Genomic DNA, 22,146 nt, shown 5'->3' with positions numbered 1-22,146 from the left:
ACAAGCACTGCAGCCACTCAAACCCCCACAACAAGTACCGGAGCTGGCTTAGAAAATAAACCCGTACCAGTATCAGTTGCCCCCATACACAAGACAAAATATTGGAAGCGGACATCAACTCGTTTAGAACGGGATGATGAAGAACCAGGGCCATCACGGGGAGAGGAGGAAGAAGTAATAAATGAAATAGAGACCACCCGATCCCTGTCCTTAAGCGAGTTGCGAGATATGCGAAAAGATTTCAGCCGTCGTTCAGGTGAGCACATTGTCACCTGGCTGCTCCGATGCTGGGATAATGGGGCCAGTAGCCTGGAACTAGAGGGAAAAGAAGCCAAACAACTGGGATCCCTTTCTGGGGAAGGGGGCGTTGACAAAGCAATTAGAAAAAGAACACAGGCCCTCAGCCTCTGGAGGCGATTCCTGCCCGGAGTGAAGGAAAGGTATCCCTTTAAAGAAGATGTTACATATCGCCCAGGAAAATGGACAACTATGGAGAAAGGCATCCAGTATCTAAGGGAATTAGCTGTGTTTGAGGTGATTTATGGTGACCTGGACAATCAACGGTCATCCAAAGATCCAGATGAAGCCGAGTGCACACGACCCATGTGGCGGAAGTTTGTACGGAGCACACCATCCTCGTATGCAAACTCATTGGCAGTGATGTCCTGGAAAGATGACGAGACACCAACGGTGGCAGAGGTGATAGATAGACTCCGAGATTACAACACAAATATCTCCTCCTCGCTTGTCTCTGCTGTGGAGAAACTATCCCAAGAGGTCCAGCAACTCAAAGAAGATCTGTCCTACTCCCCACCTCGACAGAGCAGTGTCTCAGCTGTTAGGAATAAGCATCCTTTGGCTCAAAGAAGGGGATACACACCACGGGCCACCCTATGGTTCTACCTGCGTGACCACGGAGAGGACATGATGAGGTGGGATGGCAAGCCTACTTCGACCCTACAGGCACGAGTACATGAACTGCAAGGAAGAACAGTCACTCAGGGAGGCTCTTCCAGGAAAGCTGCTGCTCCAGTTTCCAGTGAGCAAGTCCCCAGACAGAGGAGTAGAAGCGCAGATTTTATTTCTAAGTGTAATAGAGGGACTCCTGATTCACATTTACAGGAAGTGAGTTGTGACTGCCATGATCAGGACTAGAGGGGCCCTGCCTCCAGCCGGGTGGAGGAAAGGGATAACCGGGCTTACTGGACTGTGTGGATCCGATGGCCTGGCACGTCCGACCCACAGGAGTATAAAGCTTTAGTGGACACCGGCGCACAGTGCACCTTAATGCCATCAAAGTATATAGGGGCAGAACCCATCAGCATTGCTGGAGTGACGGGGGATCCAAAGAGCTAACTGTATTGGAGGCCGAAGTGAGCCTAACTGGCAATGAGTGGCAGAAGCACCCCATTGTGACTGGCCCCGAGGCTCCGTGCATCCTTGGCATAGACTACCTCAGGAGAGGGTATTTCAAGGACCCAAAAGGTTACAAGTGGGCTTTTGGTGTAGCTGCCTTGGAGACGGATGAAATTAAACAGCTGTCTACCTTGCCCAGTCTCTCAAAGGACCCTTCTGTGGTGGGGTTGCTGAAGGTCAAAGAACAATAGGTGCCAATCGCCACCACAACAGTGCACCGGCGGCAATATCGCACCAACAGAGACTCTCTGATTCCCATCCATAAACTCATTCACCAACTGAGGAGCCAAGGAGTCATCAGTAAGACCCACTCACCCTTTAACAGTCCCATATGGCCAGTGTAGAAGTCTAATGGAGAGTGGAGACTAACAGTAGACTGTCGTGGCCTGAATGAAGTCACTCTGCCACTGAGTGCAGCTGTGCCAGACAGGCTAGAACTTCAATACGAACTGGAGTCAAAGGCGGCCAAGTGGTATGCCACAATTGATATTGCTAATGCATTCTTCTCAATCCCTCTGGCAGCAGAGTGCAGGCCACAGTTTGCTTTCACATGGAGGGGTGTCCAGTACACCTGGAAGCGACTGCCCCAGGGGTGGAAACACAGTCCTACCATTTGCCATGGACTGATTCAGACTGTACTGGAACAGGGAGAAGCTCCAGAACACCTTCAATACATTGATGACATCATTGTGTGGGGCAACACAGCGGAAGACGTTTTTGAGAAAGGAGAGAAAATAGTCCAAATCCTTCTAAAAGCTGGTTTTGCCATAAAACAAATTAAGGTGAAGGGACCTGCACAAGAGATCCAGTTCTTAGGAATCAAATGGCAAGGTGGTCGTCGTCAGATCCCCATGGATGTGATCAACAAAATAGCAGCCATGTCTCCACCAACCAGCAAAAAGGAAACACAAGCTTTCTTGGGTGTTGTGGGTTTTTGGAGAATGCATATTCCAAATTACAGTCTGATCGTAAGCCCTCTCTATCAAGTGACCCGGAAAAAGAATGATTTCAATTGGGGCCCTGAACAACGACAAGCCTTTGAACAGATTAAACGAGAAATAGTCCATGCAGTAGCTCTTGGGCCAGTCTGGGCAGGACAAGATGTAAAAAATGTGCTCTACACTGCAGCCGGGGAGAATGGCCCTACCTGGAGCCTCTGGCAGAAAGCGCCAGGGGAGACCCGGGGTTGACCCCTAGGGTTTTGGAGTCGGGGATACAGAGGGTCCGAAGCCCGCTATACTCCAACTGAAAGAGAGATATTGGCAGCATATGAAGGGGTCCGAGCTGCTTCAGAAGTGGTTGGTACTGAAGCACAGTTGCTCCTGGCACCCCGACTGCCAGTGCTGGGCTGGATGTTCAAAGGAAACATCCCCTCTACACACCATGCAACTGATGCTACGTGGAGTAAATGGGTTGCACTGATCACCCAGCGGGCTCGAGTAGGAAACCCCAGTTGCCCAGGAATCTTGGAAGTGATTATGGACTGGCCAGAAGGCAAAGATTTTGGAATATCACCAGAGGAGGAGGTGACACGTGCTGAAGAAGCCCCACTCTATAACAAACTGTCAGAAGATGAGAAGCAGCATGCCCTGTTCACTGACGGGTCCTGTCGCCTTGTGAGAAAGCACCGGAGATGGAAGGCTGCTGTATGGAGTCCTACACGACAAGTAGCAGAAACTGCTGAAGGAGAAAGTGAATCGAGCCAGTTTGCAGAGGTAAAAGCCATCCAGCTGGCCTTAGACGTTGCTGAATGGGAAAAGTGGCCAGTGCTCTATCTTTATACCGACTCCTGGATGGTGGCAAATGCCTTGTGGGGCTGGCTGCAGCAGTGGAAGCAAAGCAACTGGCAGCATAGAGGCAAACCCATCTGGGCTGCCACATTGTGGCAAGATATTGCTGCCCGGCTAGAGAACCTGGTTGTAAAGGTACGTCATGTGGATGCTCACGTCCCCAAGAGTCGGGCCACTGAAGAACATCGAAACAACCAGCAGGTAGATCAGGCTGCCAAGATTGAAGTGGCTGAGGTGGATCTGGACTGGCAGTATAAGGGTGAACTATTTCTAGCTTGGTGGGCCCATGACACCTCAGGCCATCAAGGGAGAGATGCAACATACAGGTGGGCTCGTGATCGAGGGGTGGACTTGACCATGGATATTATTGCACAGGTTATCCACGAATGTGAAACATGCGCTTCCATCAAGCAAGCAAAGCGGGTAAAGCCTCTGTGGTATGGGGGACGATGGCTGAAATATAAATATGGGGAGGCCTGGCAAATTGACTATATCACACTCCCACAGACCCGCCAAGGCAAGCGCCATGTGCTTACAATGGTAGAAACAACAACTGGCTGGCTGGAAACATATCCTGTCCCCCATGCCACTGCCCGGAACACTATCCTGGGTCTTGAGAAACAAGTGCTGTGGCGACATGGCACCCCAGAGAGAATTGAGTCAGACAACGGGACTCATTTCCGAAATAGCCTCATAGACACCTGGGCCAAAGAGCACAGTACTGAGTGGGTGTATCACATCCCCTATCACGCACCAGCCTCTGGGAAAATTGAACGGTACAATGGACTGTTAAAGACTACACTGAGAGCAATGGGGGGTGGAACATTCAAGCACTGGGATACACATTTAGCAAAAGCCACGTGGTTAGTCAACACGAGGGGATCTGCCAACCGAGCTGGCCCTGCCCAGTCAGAAATCCTACATACTGTGGAAGGGGATAGAGTCCCTGTAGTGCACACAAAAAGTATACTGGGCAAAACAGTCTGGGTTCTTCCTGCCTCCGGCAAAGGCAAACCCATTCGTGGGATTGCTTTTGCTCGAGGACCTGGGTGCACTTGGTGGGTGATGCGGGAGGATGGAGAAATCCAATGTGTGCCTCAAGGGGATTTGATTTTGGGTGAAAACAGTCAATGAACTGAATGGCACAATGTGAACTGCTATATAATACTGTGTGTCACCTCTGTGTTGTATCAATGATATCAGAGTATGAGCCTCCCAACCCATGGAAGATCAACTATGAAACAAGCCGTGCAGCAGTGATGGAACGATGACTGACTTGGTATGCAGCAACCCAACACCACACACCATTTCTCCCACCCGGAAAGACTGATACAACAGATGGAGCCCAGAGTCATGGACTGGGTGAACTCAATGGACATTTTAATGGACATTTTACAGGGAAGGTCCATGAACTAAGGGAATGATGTCTGTGTATTATGTTAAAGGATGGGAAGGGGAGGGGTGGTGGTTGGTATGGTTGTATTGCATCATATGGGACCTGGGCATGGTGTAAATGGTATGGAATAAGGGGTGGAGAATGTGCTGGTTTTGGTTGAGAAGGGGTTAATTCTCCTCACTGTGGGGGTCGGCTACCTTTCCAGCTTCCCGCGCTCTGCCGCGTGGCGGGGGGGGGCTGGGAGGGGCAGGGCCATGGTGGGGGCGGCTGACCCCGACTGGCCAATGGCAGGTTCATTCCATACCATGTGACACCATGACCAATATATTGGGGGGGGCAGTGGCAGTGGGGAGGCGGCGCGGTGTCGGGTCGGCGGGCGGTGAGCGGCTGCGGCGCGTGCAGTTTGTTTTGGCGGTTCGTTCCCCCTCTCCCCTCCCTTCCCCCTCCCCCGGGGCTTTGCGCCTCCCGTTGTTCTCCTTTACATTGCATTTCTACTGTTGTTTCTTTTAATTTTCATTATTAAACTGTTCTTATCCCAACCCGCGAGCATTACCCTTCTGATTCTCTCCCCCATCTACCGGTGGGGGAGTGAGCGAACAACTGTGTGGGGCTGAGCTGCCGCTAAACCACAACATCAGCATATCCTATTTCCCAGAAAAACCATGTTAGGCTGTTGTTAAAGCCATGGATTTTTATATGTATCGATAGTGTAAAGAAATAAAGAAAAAAAAGGCCACAAGCCTCACACTATAAGTTCTCTAAGGCAGGGAGTTTCATGACAAGCATTCCTTTATATATTCACAGGAGATAAAGGAATATGTATTTATGCAACATATATGAATGCAATATGCATGCTGTATACAACAACTGACACATTTTTAGACTATTCTGAAGTAGGTAGTAATTAAATTATTATTACTTATGTTTGTTAAGATTCTGTTGTACAGAAAAAACCCAAACCCAAGTGTCTCTGTCTGAACTATTTAGGAAATAAATGCAGGCAAGGTAGGATGTTCTGACATTCCCATAGAAAATGTCACCATTTTAGTTTTCATTTTCTTCATCTTAAACATGTGGGTGGTGAAGACAGCTGATTAATGTGTCTGTGAGATCAAAAATAAACTGGGTCTTTGGAAAAGATCTAAATAGAAAGAAGGCAAGAAGACAGCATGGACGGAGACAGACAGAAAACTGGAGAAGGAAATAAGAGTCAGCTATACTGGTGTCTCTGACAGCACTACGTTGAGTGTGGGGAAGTTCAAATGAATTCTGAGGTGGGGCTGAATAGAAGACTGAATGTTCAAATGTAGTTTGAAAAAAAAACCTCAATGCATTAGAAAGTCAATTCAAAGCTAAGGTTTCTCTCTGGGGTGGTATAATATATTGTGGCATAAACAAAACAGAAATCATTCAGTTACTTAGAACAATTTTTCCAATGGAGTATAATGAGAAGTACGTCCATGAAGAAAACCCCCAGGAAATCTGCCATCTCAGGTTGTGGTTCACTCATGTCCTGAAAATTTTGCATACATGTTCTCAAAGGTACTGTGACCCTTCCTTCTCCAGGGCAGCAACTCCTGGTTCCCACCCATCTGCTCAGTGCTCTGGACTGTACTGTGTCCATGCACCTGGGCATCCTATCATGTCTGTACTGGTATACTCTAGTGACATATCAGAATTGTGTTTGGGGGTCTTGGAGAGGACTGCAGCATTGCCTGGTGATTATTTCTTGGTCACTGCCTAGACTAAAGATTTATTAAAAACTTTATGAGACATTTAAATGAAACTCTTCAAAATAAAAATACCCCAGAAACTCTGACTATGGTTTATGGTTTTTGAAACTCAAGTGTCACAATGAAGCAGAAGAGATTAAGAACATACTAGGGAAAGTTCTTCCTTATTGTTTCTCACTTAATGTGTCGTGGTTTAGCCTCAGTCAGCAGCCAAGCACCACACAGCCTGGTGGGATGGGGGAGAGAATCAGAAGAGTAAAAGTGAGGTAACTCATGGGTTGAGATAAAGACAGTTTAATAGGGAAAGCAAAAGCCGCATGTGCAAGCAAAGCAAAACAAGGAATTCATTCACTACTTCCCATCAGCAGGCAGGCATTCAGCCGTCTCCAGGAAAGCAGGGCTCCATCACACATAACAGTGACTTGGGAAGACAAACGCCATCACTGAACATGCGTCCCCCCTTCCTTCTTCTTCCCCCAGCTTTATGTACTGAGCATGATGTCATATGGTATGGAATATCCCTTTGGCCAGTTTGGGTCAGCTGTTCCAGCTGTGTCCCCTCCTAGCTTCTTGTTCACCTAGCAGAGCATGGGGAGCTGAAAAAGTCCTTGACTAGTGTTCTACTAGCAACTTAGCAACAACCAAAACATCTCCACATTATCAACACTGTTTCCAGCACAAATCCAAAACATAGCCCCATACTAGCTACTACAAAGAAAATTAACACTATCCCAGCTGAAACCAGGACAATCTGGTGGGAAAGTAAAACTGACTCTGTTGCCACAATTTGATTATTTTCTCTGAGTTGCTGATAAATATGGGGTTTTCCCTGACTCTAGACACAATAAGGTATCTGGCTAGCACATAACAGCTTTTTCAATATCATATTTATTCCTGAAACACATAAAGAGAACAGATAGTGCCAGCTGCTAGTCCTGTTTCTTTGTATTGCTGCAATGCTTAGAGATTCAACCACGTAGTCTCTGCTCATACCTGGGAAGTTACTGATAGGCTGGGCATAAGAATTGGATTTCTTGGTGCACTAGATTATGTGCCTCATTCCCATTGTTCTACAGAATTTCCCCAGATGAATTCATTTTGGTATGAATTACTTCAGGGTTTATCTACAAGGATCAAAATAGAAATGTAAAAGATTCACAGAATCCCAGGTTGGAAGGGAACTCAGGGATCATCTAGTCCAACCTTTCTAGGAAGAGCACAGTCTAGACAAGATGGCCCAGCACCCTGTCCAGCCAAATCTTAAAAGAGTCCAATGTGGCCAAGTCAACTACTTCCCTGGGGAGATTATGCCAATGGTTGACTGTTCTCACTGTGAAAAATTTCCCTCTCATATCCAATCAGAATCTCCCCAAGAGCAACTTGTGGCCATTCCCCCTTGTTCTCTCCATGTGACTCCGTGTAAAAAGGGAGTCTCCATCTTCTTTGTAACTACCCCTTAAGTACTGGTACATTGTAATGCGATCCCCTCTGAGCCTCCTTTTCTCAAGGCTGAACAAACCCAGTTCTCCCAGCCTATCCTCGTATGGCAGGCTTCCCAGTCCTTTGATCATCTTGGTGGCCCTTCTCTGGACCCCTTCCAGCCTGTCCACATCCTTTTTGTATAGTGGGGACCAGAACTGTACACAGTACTCCAGGTGTGGCTGACAAGTGCTGAGTAGAGTGGGATGATGACTTCTTTCTCTCTGCTGGCGATGCCCTTTTTGATGCAACTCAGCATCCTATTGGCCTTCTTGGCCACAGCAGCACGCTGTTCGTTCATATTGAGCTTTCTGTCCACCAGGACCCCCAGGACCCTTTCCACAGATCTGCTCTCCAGCCAGGTGGATCCCAGTCTGTGCTGCACTCCCAGATTATGTTTTCCCAGGTGCATGACCTTACACTTGTCCTTGTTGAACTTCATAAGCTCCTTGCTGGCCCACTCTTCTAGACTATCCAGATCTCCCTGCAGAGCGTCTACTTCCCCACTCAACTTGGTGTCATCTGCAAACTTCATCAGGCTACACTTGATGCCGTTATCCAGGTTGCTTATAAAGATATTGAATAACATTGGGCCCAATATCGATCCTTGGGGGACCCCACTAGTGACAGGTTCTGTTGGAAAGATCCCTCATTTCATCAGCTCAGGGACAATATGTACAGCTGCAAACAATTCATTTTTCTCTTTGCCTCCCCGGAAAGGCGATGGAGCAGTTCATCCTGGAGGTCATCTCCAGGCATGCAGAGGAAAAGAATTTTATCAGAAAAAGTGAACATGGATTCACCAAGGGAAGATCATGCTTGACCAACCTGATAGCCGCCTGTGATGGCATGACTGGCTGGGTCGAGGAAGGGAGAGCAGTGGATGTTGTCTATCTTCACTTCGGTAAGGCATTCAACACTGTCTCCCATAGCATTCTCATGGACAAGCTAAGGAAGTGTGGGTTGGATGAGTGGACAGTGAAGTGGATTGAGAACTGGCTGAACAACAGAATTCAGGGGTCATGATCAATGGGGCAGAGTCTGGATGGAGGCCTGTAACTAGTGGTGTTCCCCAGGGGTCTGTGCTGGGTCAAGTCCTGTTCAACATATTCATCAATGACCTGGACGAAGGGACAGAGTGTAACCTCAGCAAGTTTGCTGATGATACTAAGCTGGTAGGAGTGGCTGATATGCCAGAAGGCTGTGCTGCCATCCAACGAGACCTGGACAGGCTGGACAGCTGGGCCAAGGGGAACCTGATGGAATTCAACAAGATCAAGTGCAAGGTCCTACACCTGGGGAGGAACAACCCCATACACCAGTACAGGCTGGGGGTTGACCTGCTGGAAAGCAGCTCCGCTGAGAAGGACCTGGGAGTGGTGGTGGACAACAAGTTGACCCTGAGCCAGCACTGTGCCCTTGTGGCCAAGAAGGCCAGTGGTATCCTGGGCTGCATAAAAGGGAGTGTGGCCAGCAGGTGGAGGGAGGTTATCCTCCCCCTCTATTCCACCCTAGTGAGGCCGCATCTGGAGTGCTGTGTCCAGTTTTGGGCCCCCCAGTTCAAGAAGGACAGGGAACTGCTTGAGCAAGTCCAGCAGAGAGCTACCAAGATAATCAGGGGGCTGGAGCATCTCTCTTATGAGGAAAGGCTGAGCGACCTGTGTTTGTTCAGCCTGGAGAAGAGAAGACTGAGGGGGGATCTCATCAATGCCTATAAATATCTAAAGGGTGGGTGTCAGGAGGATGGGACTGGGCTCTTTTCAATAGTACCCAATGACAGGACAAGGGGCAATGGGCACAAGTTGGAACACAGGAACTTCCACCTCAATATGAGAAAAAGCATCTTTACTGTGAGGATGACAGAGCAGTGGAACAGCCTGCCCAGAGAGGCTGTGGAGTCTCCTTCCCTGGAGACATTCAAAACCCGCCTGGATGCAGTCCTGTGCCCCCTTCTCTGGGTGTCCCTGCTCAAGCAGACAGGTTGGATGAGATGATCTCCAGAGGTCTCTTCCAACCTCTACCATTCTGTGATTCTGTGATTATGTAGTTTGTGCCTACTGAAAGACCCCTGTACCAAACAAGGTGCCATAGAGAAGCAACTTTCCATTAAATTTTAACATGCAACTCGGAGAAAGTAATCTGTAATTTGGTCTTATTTAAAGCAGATTGTGTTCATCATATTCCAGCTATACGCTAATAGAGTGATATGCTGGTTTAGGAGTCAGAGACTACAGCATGCCTGTCAAAGCAGCTGGCTTTCTGCCCACTTGAATGAATGGCTCAAAAAGCCAGTTGCTCATAACCTAAATCATGAGTCAATTATCTGGTAGTGCAGTGGCAGCAATGCTAGCATCATTACAACCAGCAGCAAATTACTCAAAACAACGAATTGTCTCAGTTTAATTCCATCACTAGTACAGACAACAGCCATATTCACTTTTTGTAAGTGCAGGGAACTTTGGCCATGCTCACCCTGTCTAAATTTGCCTTAATTCCTTACTCACCTAACCTAAATTTATTTCCCTCTGCCTGCTGTTTCCCAGTGCCTAGCTATACACTTACTCAGGACCTCTGAACTTCTGAGGCCAACAAAACAATTCACTGCATGGCTCAGTCCTGGATATGTATTGTGTCAATTAGCCTAATTCTTGTCCTGAGCTTTATGGGGTGGCAGATGACATCTGCTTAGGGAACTTCCATCTCATATAATTCAATGGATAACATAAGTGTGCCACTCAAAGAAAGCACACTATTTGTAAAGAGTACCTTTCTTGTGCTTGAGCTCTGTGTGCTCAAAGCCCCACAGGGAAGGCACATCTTGCAGTTCAGAGCTTCTGGGGAATAACCCTCACAGAATCAAACCAACTGGAACAGCATCCTAGTGGGAAGAAATGCTCCGTGGCATCATGCAAAAGTGTAGAAATATAGAAAAATCATCCTCATTCAGGCACTGGTACATGTGCAGTGTCCTGGTTGGAAGCCAGAGCCCTGACTAGATCCCAGCTTATACTGACCCAGGGGCTCTGCAGTCAGAGGCTGCTCTCAACCCTGTTGTGATCTTCACAAGCAGAGTTATGTCCTGCATTATTTAAAATTTTGAATGAAACAAATGTACCTTACTAAGTAACATAGAGGCAGTACATGCAATGGATGGTGTGGCACGTTAGATCTTTCTCTCCTGATGTCTGCAGTCAGGTACAGTATTAAGCCACAAAGATGAAGGAATAGTGTGTCAAGCTGTTAGATGCAGTGATTATAATCTTTGCTTTTGACTAATAACAGTAGAGAAGGGATGCAAGAGAGGCCTCACATTAGAAACAACATATGGGACAATTCCCTCCAATATTCCCTCCTCTTCCTTCTGAAACTTTAGTCATTGGCATGGTCTGTGAAAATGCATTTCTCTCTGAGGAAGCCTGAAGTTCTTAACTTTCCAAGCACTCACCCAAATCATAAAACCATAAACTGAAGCTGTATTAAATATTTTGTGAAGTATATTTTTTTCTCACAGGGAGAACCTATGCAAAGAGATGATGCAAATACAAACTGCTTAAAACCTGTCTGATTTGGAGGTAACATGTTAAACCTGATTAATGTAATGACATCACTGATGAAGATACCTTCACTGGTGAAGATACCTTTACTGAAGCTTAAGAATACTTTTCAGTTGTGGCTGCTAACTCTTGTGAAAGGTTGTGGTAATTTTCAGTGCATCTGAAAAGAAGACAATTAGTTTGTAGAGTTACTAAGTTGCACATTTGGATTTTGTTTTTAAACAGTCTGGTTTTGAAAGTACTGAATATCTCCTTTATAGTGCTTTTCACCAACTACTCAGGATCTCCAGGATGCTACACGAGAGCAATTAAGGATTTACCACCTTTATCTCAAATTTAGGCTCAGCATGTAAGATCCAGGCACAGAAGAATTTTTCTTTTGTCTTATTTCCCCCTCATTCCAACAGTTAATTTTATTTGGTTCCTTTTTACTGAGTCTTCATTTTAATCCAATTGTCTCATTTAGCCCTCCAAGCCAAGTTAAGGAGCAATAAGGTCTTTAAAAGACAATTATTCTTCATTACTAGTTCAAAGAATGAAATGCCCAAGTCACACAACTTTTTCAGGATTTCAGTTTTATCTTTATCACTACACTTATTAACCTCAGTGGGAGAAATACTACTGATATATAAGTTGCGTTTTGTTAAATATTTCACCAGGTATGACAACCTCCATTCTGTTTCCCATTGTTGCTCTAAGCAATACATTACTCCGTACAACTCTCTTGTTGGTTTCACTGAACATTTTGTAAAATCAAACAGTAACAGACCAAATTACTTGTTCTACAGTTCCACTGAAATCCATCACCTGCAGGATGCACTTGGCCAGCCGGTTCAAACTTTGCATTCATTTTATCATATAGTGGGACAATTTTCCTTTCATAAATCATAGACTAGCCCAGATTGGAAGGGACTTAGAAACATCATCTGTCCCAACCTTTCATGGGAACAGAGCAGTTGTTTGTATCAGAGCAATCTTGCATATCAGAGCATACCTTCACATAAGGTTAAACTTGGGTAGCATACCACAGCTCATCTGCAAAACATCCAGGGAAGTGTGATGTTTAGTTATTAAAAATGAACATTTATGAAAATTATATGAGTTTATCTGTTATTGTTGTTACATCAAAGCCAAGAGATTACAACTAGTTTGACATCCCACAAAGTAAAGCATTCTGAAGATATGAGGCAAACACTTTCAAGAGCTTATGATTTACATTATTAGCTAAATACATGTTGTGGTTTAGCCAGTAACTCAGCCCCACACATCGACTCACTCACTCGCTCACCGGCAGGATGGGGGAGAGAATCAGAAGGGTAAAAGTGAGAAAGCTCATGAGCTAAGAACAGTTTAATAATTAAAATAAAACAATAATAACAGCAACAGTAATAATGCAATGAAAAGGAAAATAATGAGAGAGAGAAGCAAAACCCAGGGCAGGGGGAAGGGGGAATAAACAACCAAAACAAAAAGCACATGATACAGTTGCTCACCACACACCAACCCAACACTGCCAGGCACCAAGCCCCAACTGCCTCCCACGCACCGCAATTCTTCCGGTTAATATAATGGTCATGGCACCACATGGTATGGAATGAATATCCCATTGGTCAGTTTGGGTCAGATGTCTTGGCTGTGGCCAAGCACGGGAAGCTGGAAAGGTCCTTAACTGCTATAGGCGCTACTTAGTGACACTTAAAAACAACTAAAGCATCAATGTGCCATCGGCACTTCAGCAGCTACAGTGAAGAGAATTAACTCTATCCCAGCCAAAACCAGTACATTCTCCACCCCTTATTCCATACCATTTACACCATGCCCAGGTCCCAACCTCACCAAACACCATCCCTCCCCATCCTTCGACATAATACACAGACATCATTCCCTTAGTCTATGGACCTTCCCTGTAAAATGTCCATTAAAATGTCCATTGAGTTCACCCAGTCCATGACTCCAGACTCCATCTGTCTTATCAACCTTTCAGGGCGGGAGAGATGGTGTGTGTGGTGTTGGGTTGCTGCATACCAAGTCAGTCATCGTTCCATCACTGCTGCACTTTGCTTGTTTCATCAAAGTTCATCTTCCATGGACTGGGAGATTGGTACTATGATATCACTGATATGGCATACAGCAACCACAGAAGAGATGACATACAATATTATATAGCAGTTTGCATTATGCCATTCAGTTCATTGGCTGTTTTCGCCCAAAATCAAATCCCCTTGAGGTACACACCGGACTTATCCATCCTCCCGCATCACCCACCAAGTGCACCCAGGTCCTCGAGCAAAAGCAATCCCACGAATGTGTTTGCCTTTGCCTGAGGCAGGAATAACCCAGACTGTTTTGCCCAGCATACTTTTTGCGTGCACTACAGGGACTCTATCCCCTTCCACAGTATGTAGGATTTCTGACTGGGCAGGGCCAGCTCGCCTGGCAGATCCCCTAGTGTTGACTAACCACGTGGCCTTTGCTAAATGTGTATCCCAGTGCTTAAATGTTCCACCCCCCCATTGCTCTCAGTGTAGTCTTTAACAGTCCATTGTATCTTTCGATTTTCCCAGAGGCTGGTGCGTGACAGGGGATGTGATACACCCACTCAATGCCATGCTCTTTGGCCCAGGTGTCTATGAGGTTGTTTCGGAAATGAGTCCCATTGTCTGACTCAATTCTCTCTGGGGTGCCATGTCGCCATAAGACTTGTTTTTGAGACCCAGGATAGTGTTCCGGGCAGTGGCATGGGGGACGGGTTATGTTTCCAGCCATCCGGTGGTTGTTTCTACCATGGTGAGCACATGGCGCTTGCCTTGGCGGGTCTGTGGGAGTGTGATATAGTCAATCTGCCAGGCCTGCCCATATTTATATTTCAGCCATCGTCCCCCATACCACAGAGGCTTTACCCGCTTTGCTTGCTTGATTGCAGCACACATTTCACATTCATGGATAGTCTGCGCAATAGAGTCCATGGTCAAGTCCACCCCTCGATCACGAGCCCACCTGTATGTTGCATCTCTCCCTTGATGGCCTGAGGTGTCATGGGCCCACCGAGCTAGAAATAGTTCACCCTTATGTTGCCAGTCCAGATCCACCTCAGCCACTTCAATCTTGGCAGCCTGATCTACCTGCTGGTTGTTCCGATGTTCTTCAGTGGCCCGACTCTTGGGGACGTGAGCATCCACATGACGTACCTTTACAACCAGGTTCTCTACCCGGGCAGCAATATCTTGCCACAATGTGGCAGCCCAGATGGGTTTGCCTCTACGCTGCCAGTTGTTCTGCTTCCACTGCTGCAGCCAGCCCCACAAGGCATTTGCCACCATCCAGGAGTCGGTATAAAGATAGAGCACTGGCCACTTTTCCCATTCAGCAATGTCTAAGGCCAGCTGGATGGCCTTTACCTCTGTAAACTGGCTCAATTCACTTTCTCCTTCAGCAGTTTCTGCTACTTGTCGTGTAGGACTCCATACAGCAGCCTTCCATCTCCGGTGCTTTCCCACAAGACGACAGGACCCATCAGTGAACAGGGCATACTGCTTCTCATCTTCTGACAGTTTGTTATAGAGTGGGGCTTCTTCAGCATGTGTCACCTCCTCCTCTGGTGATAGTCCAAAATCTTTGCCTTCTGGCCAGTCCATGATCACTTCCAAGATTCCTGTGTGACTGGGGTTCCTACTCGAGCCCGCTGGGTGATCAGTGCAACCCATTTACTCCACGTAGCATCAGTTGCATGGTGTGTAGAGGGGATGTTTCCTTTGAACATCCAGCCCAGCACTGGCAGTCGAGGTGCCAGGAGCAACTGTGCTTCAGTACCAACCACTTCTGAAGCAGCTTGAACCACTTTGAAGAGTGAAGAGGATTAACTTTATCCCAGACAAAACCGCACAATAGGAAAAATAGAATAAGAAGAAAACACAATGACTTTTGCAATGCCTTGTAGCAGGGCCTGGAATGAGAAGCCAATTATCCCAAATTCTTTTCTGTGAGCCCATCTACCACACCATATTATCTCTAGCAGATTAAATTACATCTTGTCACATGAAAGCTTCTACATGTAAATTATATGCACGTGTGTCTCTGTATTCACACAGACTCATACCTACATATTTCCATTCAAGCTTTTTAAAGCTGTCTTGGACAGATTAAAGTCTTTGTCCATGAGCTTTGACTTTCAGATGAAATGGAAATATATTGACTATCTCCTTTCAGGATAATTTGTGGCACTTTTTTATCCTTTCTGTTTCTTGTTTATTTTCTCCTCCAGTAATTTCACTTGTTTTTGACCTTTGTCTGACCTCGGTCTATATTTTTTTCAATAATGTTACACAGGCTCAAACCACTATACTTGCAATTATTTGCAAACACACAGTTTGTATCACTGAACTTGCAAAGATATATAGGCATGTGAATACATAAACTGCTGTCTTAGTACTTTTGAAAATGGTAAAGAAATTACGTGTCTAATTGCATGTTTAGACAATAAATACCTTAAAAATCTGATCATGAGCTATTAATACATAATTTCTGTAATAAATAATATGTAACACAAAATTGGTGTAATTATAAAAACTATTGTTAATTTATATATCTAATTTGCATTAGTGATACCATATGTTAGCAAATAGAAGAACCCTCTAAAACTCAATTTGTAGTTTTAGAAAGTAGCCATTCTTTATTGCGACGCCGGGTGCACGGGGGATCGCTCCACCTGGTGTGTGTACCGAATTGCTCTACTACAGGGGTTATATGCAATCAAAATATACATCATCATTAAATTTCTATGAAATAATTAGCATATTCATACTATTATTTGAATTCGTTAACATATGCAAATATCCTTAATGCATGCACATTCACGTTCATTGGTTGGCTTCCAGACTCCCTTCTATCTAATCACATATAGCAAATTCTAAGACTATCTTATTTGCAAAGTATTCCAAGTATTTCGAACTTAGCTATGTTGCTCCAATTAGAGGGGGCCGTATATTCTTTTTGAAGCCAGTGTCAGGTGTCATTAGGGGAACAATGCCTAGTGTTTTAAAAACTATAATTGGGACAATCAGAATAGAAACTTTTTTTAAATCCAGTTCCTTCTTCTCTTCCTTGTTTAAGCCAGAGCAGCGCACTGTGTACCACATGTCTTGTCCCTATGCAATAGCTTATGAAATCCTCAGTTCTAGCTGTTCAAGCCATCACCTGAGATCTATTTGCTATGTGATGACAGGGAAACTGTTTTAAATCTTTTATTTTTTTAATGCAGATGAATTCATGGTGTTGGAGCCAAATTAAAAATTGTTTGTTGATATACTAAAGGTACTTAAAATGTTTCTACAAAGGGAGTAACAAGATTCCTCCCCCCACCTGCTCTCTGTTATCTCAACTTCTCTCCCTGCTCCTCCCAGCTCCCCTGAGCTTGAGCAAAGGTGAATTTGCATGTACCAGTTTTGAAGGGCCCACATAAACACTAATGAGCTACAAGTTGTTACTGGTGCACAGACACTCTTAGCTATGGAGGATGTGCATTTTACCATTCAATATCATGTTTTCTTAAGTATTTACTTAACTTCCTATGACTAATATAACCTCTATATACCCAAGAACTTTTCAGTCTTTAACATTATTTTTCCTAGTAGCACATCCCTGAGATGAGGCCAAGGGTCTGTATTTTTAGAGACAGGTAGGCATTATTATGCTCTGTAAGACTTTGACAACTTTTTTCCATTTTCCTTTTCCAAATGGATATTAGCAAGCAGGATTCTGGGAGATGTGGTCCACCGCAATGAGCTACAGAAAAATCTCAGGTGTTTCCGCCTCCAGCTGTCTAACTTGGTCCTCACGCTAGAGGCTTGCCATCCCCAGTGCTGGCAGCAGGGATGCAGGTTTCTGTGGTTCACCATCAGGTGTGCCAGCTTCAGTTGCTGTTGATGGCGGCATTTGCCAGGCTGTGACAGAGCAGGCCCAGGTCTCTGCCAAAACCTGAGAGATCAGGCTCCAAACTACCTCTCAGCAGTCTCGTGCTATAGGGAGCTCTGATTGCTTGCACACATACATGCACACACACTCATGTACACACACAGAGAGCATTATTTTTTTTTTCACAAATTCTTACTTTTGCTGTGGCCCTCCACCAACTGCACCTTTGAAGTACCAGAAATATGATGAAAGCATTAAAAAGTCCTACACAATAAAGTAGCCAACACCTGACAAAATTGCTTATAGAAGTTTACATGTAATTGACAACTTGAGGTCATGTGCAAATCAAAGTCCTGTTTTGTTCCAACAGGACTTTAATTTTTGCTAAATTTAGTAAGCAATTATCATAAAATACAACTGCCGGCACAAAAAAAAAGCAATGACCATGAAACTGGTCATTGTGCAGCTGAAGCACTCTGTTTTGCATTTCTCAGAAACATTTGCCATATGTTTGAAGAAGAGGATCCCCTACAGCATTTTTTTTTTCATTTTGATGATGGAAATAATAGCATAATGACTCAGTCCAATAACTCTTCTACCTGCAGGCTACTGGCATGCAGGAGCTGTGAGAAAAATTAGGTTTGACACCTCACCATATACTGAAGCTGACAAAAAAAGACCTGCAAGGTTTTTGAAGCAATAGCAAATGTCCATAAATGATTACACTGGACATGAGCACTGAAACTTCAGGTGTAAAAGCTGAATTTGAATACTATGCTCCCATAAACACATGCTCCAAAACCTTGAGGGCTGGAAATTTGGACTGAAATACAATTTTACTGAAACTCCTGATATTTGGATTTAGTGAGTGTAACTTATGCCGCTATGATTGCTTCTGCTTTTCGTATGCTGCTGCCTTCTGTTTCAGAGAGCTCTTCTCTGCAGAGATCAGCAGCCATTTTACAGGAGGCTGTTATAGTTTGTAGCAGAAGACAGACATAGAGTTGATACTATTTTTAATAAAATTGAAAATGGTTCACGTAGAAGTTGTTTGCTTATTGTAGAGAGGCATTTGTACTGTGAACAGTGATCCACTTACAAGTATATATATTCAGATATATCTCCAGATGAAGTGGATTTATATACCATTGTTACCTCTTGTGATTGAAAGTTGCTGTCTCTCATGCTGTAATTCTCTTTTCGGTTTTAGAAAACTTTAGCAGGTGTCCTGGTTTTGGCTGGGATAGAGCTAATTTTTTTCACTGTAGCTGGTATAGTGCTGTGTTTTGAATTTAGGATGAGAATAATCTTGATAATGCACTGATGGTTTAGTTGTTACTAAGCAGTGCTTAAACTAAGTCAAGGACTTCTCAGCTTCCCATGCTCTGCCAGGTGCACAAGAAGCTGGAAGGGAGCACAGCCAGGACAGCTGACCCCAACTGACCAAAGCGATATTCCATACCATATGACGTCATGCTCAGCATATAAACTGCGGGAAGAAGAAGGAAGGGGGGACATTGGGAATGATGGCATTTGTCTTCCCAAGTCACCATTACGCGTGATGGAGCCCTGCTTTCCTGAAGATGGCTGAACACCTGCCTGTCCATGGGAAGTAGTGAATGAATTCCTTGTTTTGCTTTGCTTGCGTGCATGGTTTTTGCTTTCCCTATTAAACTGTCTTTATCTCAACCCAGGAGTTTCCTCACTTTTGCTCTTCTGGTTCTTTTCCCCATCCCACTGGGGTGGGGGGAGTGAGTGAGCAGCTGTGTGGGGCTTAGCTGACAGCTGGGGTTAAACCATAACAGCAGGAAATTTTAACCAGCTTAGCCATCTGAGAGTTTTACATACTTTTTTTTCCCATTAGAAAATGTCAGCAATCTTTCATACATGAGCATTTCACAAGATAGGTCTTGTGCTTCTAGTCTAAGAAAATTGTCAGGAAATCAATGAATTAAAAGTTCACGTTTTAAGTAAAGTGAAATTCTAATGAAGGTATCTTTGTAACAGCAACCAGAGTATAAAGTTTTTTTAAAATTATGAAAACAGTGAAATAAGAGCAGAGAATCTGTCTTACTCCAAATATAATAAACAGCCCATTAAAGCTTAAAAACAACAGGCTATCCTCAGACTATAGTCAAGTTGATCTTAACAACCCAAGGATAAATATAGAGGGTGTTGAAAGGTATCCTGTGAATGGAGCCTTATCTGCTGCCTGTCCCAGGCTGTAGTGACTCTGAGTCTGTAAGTGAATATATTTAAACTCTTTTTGTTGCTCTTTATGTGAGGGAGTAACTGGAATGCATCGAGCTCTGCCTTGGAATGGAAGGAAAACAAGTTGAGGGTTTGTGGGTAAAAGTTAAGGGACAGCCAAATATGGGCAACACTGTTGTGGGCGTTTGCGACAGGCCACCTGATCAGGAAGAGGAAGTCAACGAGGCCTTCTACAGACAGCTGGAAGTAGCCTCACAATTGCAGGCCCTGGTCCTCATGGGGGAAATCAACCACCCTGATATTTGCTGGAAAAGCAACACGGTGAGCCATGCACGATCCAGAAGGTTCCTGCAGAGTGTTGAGGGCAACTTTTTGATGCAAGTGGTGGAGGAGCTAACAAGGCAAGATGTGCTGCTCGACCTTATACTAACAAACAAGGAAGGGCTGGCTGAGGATGTGAGAGTTGGGGGTAGCCTTGGCTGCAGTGACCACAAGATGGTTGAGTTTAGGATACTGCAAGGTAGAAGCAGGGCAAAAAGTAGGATTATAACCCTGAACTTCAGGAGAGCCAACTTTGGCCTCTTCAAAGACCTGCTAGGAGGAATCCCATGGGCTAGGGCTCTAGAAGGTTGGGGGGGTCCAAGAGAGCCAGACAGTATTCAAGAACCACTTCCTCCGAGCTCAAGATTGGTGCATCCCTATAAGGAAGCAGTCAGGCAGAGGAGCCAGGAGACCATCATGGATGAGCAAAGAGCTTCTAGAGAAACTCAAAAGGAAGAAGGAGGTTCACAGTATGCGGAAAAAGGGACTGGCCACTTGGGAGGAATATAGGAACATTGTCAGGGTATGCAGAGATGCAACGAGGAAGGCCAAGGCCCACTTGGAACTAAATCTGGCAAGGGATGTCAAGGATAACAAGAAGGGCTTCTTCAAATACATCAGCAGTAAAGGGAAGACTGGGGGTACAGTGGGCCCACTGCTGAACAAGGTGGGTGCCCTGGTGACACAGGATGCAGAGAAGACAGAGTTACTGAATGCCTTCTTTGCTTTGGTCTTTATGCTAAGGCTGGCCCTCAGGCATCTCAGCCCCCAGAGGACAGAGAAAAAATCTGGAGAAAGGAAGACTTCCCCTTGGTTGAGGAGGATTGGGTCAGAGATCACCTATGCAAATTGGATCCGCGCAAACCCATGGGCCCCGATGGGATACACCCATGAGAGCTGAGGGAGCTGGCGGGTGTTCTTGCTGAGCCACTCTTCAACACCTTTGAAAGGTCATGGAGGACAGGAGAGGTGCCCGAGGACTGGAGGAAAGCAAATGTCACTCAGAAAGTCTTCAAAAAAGGCAAGAAGGAGGACCTGGGAAACTATAGGCCAATCAGCCTCACCTCCATCCCTGGAAAGGTGATGGAGCAGTTCATCCTGGAGGTCATCTCCAGGCATGCAGAGGAAAAGAATTTTATCAGAAAAAGTGAACATGGATTCACCAAGGGAAGGTCATGCCTGTGATGGCATGACTCGCTGGGTCGAGGAAGAGAGAGCAGTGGATGTTGTCTATCTTCACTTCGGTAAGGCATTCAACACTGTCTCCCATAGCATTCTCATGGACAAGCTAAGGAAGTGTGGGTCGGATGAGTGGACAGTGAAGTGGATTGAGAACTGGCTCAACAACAGAACTCAGAGGGTCGTGATCAATGGGGCAGAGTCTGGATGGAGGCCTGTAACTAGTGGTGTTCCCCAGGGGACTGTGCTGGGTCAAGTCCTGTTCAACATATTCATCAATGACCTGGACGAAGGGACAGAGTGTAACCTCAGCAAGTTTGCTGATGATACTAAGCTGGGAGGAGTGGCTGATATGCCAGAAGGCTGTGCTGCCATCCAACGAGACCTGGACAGGCTGGACAGCTGGGCCAAGGGGAACCTGATGGAATTCAACAAGATCAAGTGCAAGGTCCTACACCTGGGGAGGAACAACCCCATACACCAGTACAGGCTGGGGGTTGACCTGCTGGAAAGCAGCTCCGCTGAGAAGGACCTGGGAGTGGTGGTGGACAACAAGTTGACCCTGAGCCAGCACTGTGCCCTTGTGGCCAAGAAGGCCAGTGGTATCCTGGGCTGCATAAAAGGGAGTGTGGCCAGCAGGTGGAGGGAGGTTATCCTCCCCCTCTATTCCACCCTAGTGAGGCCGCATCTGGAGTGCTGTGTCCAGTTTTGGGCCCCCCAGTTCAAGAAGGACAGGGAACTGCTTGAGCAAGTCCAGCAGAGAGCTACCAAGATAATCAGGGGGCTGGAGCATCTCTCTTATGAGGAAAGGCTGAGAGACTTGGGTTTGATCAGCCTCTTCTGCCAGGCAGTGGTGTGGCATGGCGTAGTCCATCCCTGCTCCATCCCGCTCCCGTCCTTACCTAACAGCCACTTGAACCTTTGTGTGGGAGCCCGCAATCTTATAGGGGCAGGGGAATGAAGGGGAGCCAGGCCTGGAGAAGAGAAGACTGAGGGGGGATTTCATCAATGCCTATAAATATCTAAAGGGTGGGTGTCAGGAGGATGGGACTGGGCTCTTTTCAATAGTACCCAATGACAGGACAAGGGGCAATGGGCACAAGTTGGAACACAGGAAGTTCCACCTCAATATGAGAAAAAGCATCTTTACTGTGAGG

Source organism: Phalacrocorax carbo (genome assembly GCF_963921805.1).
Source record: "Phalacrocorax carbo chromosome W unlocalized genomic scaffold, bPhaCar2.1 SUPER_W_unloc_8, whole genome shotgun sequence".
Classification (NCBI taxonomy): Eukaryota; Metazoa; Chordata; class Aves; order Suliformes; family Phalacrocoracidae; genus Phalacrocorax; species Phalacrocorax carbo.
The sequence above is the reverse complement of the archived record's forward strand: the minus strand, read 5'-3'. Positions refer to the sequence as shown.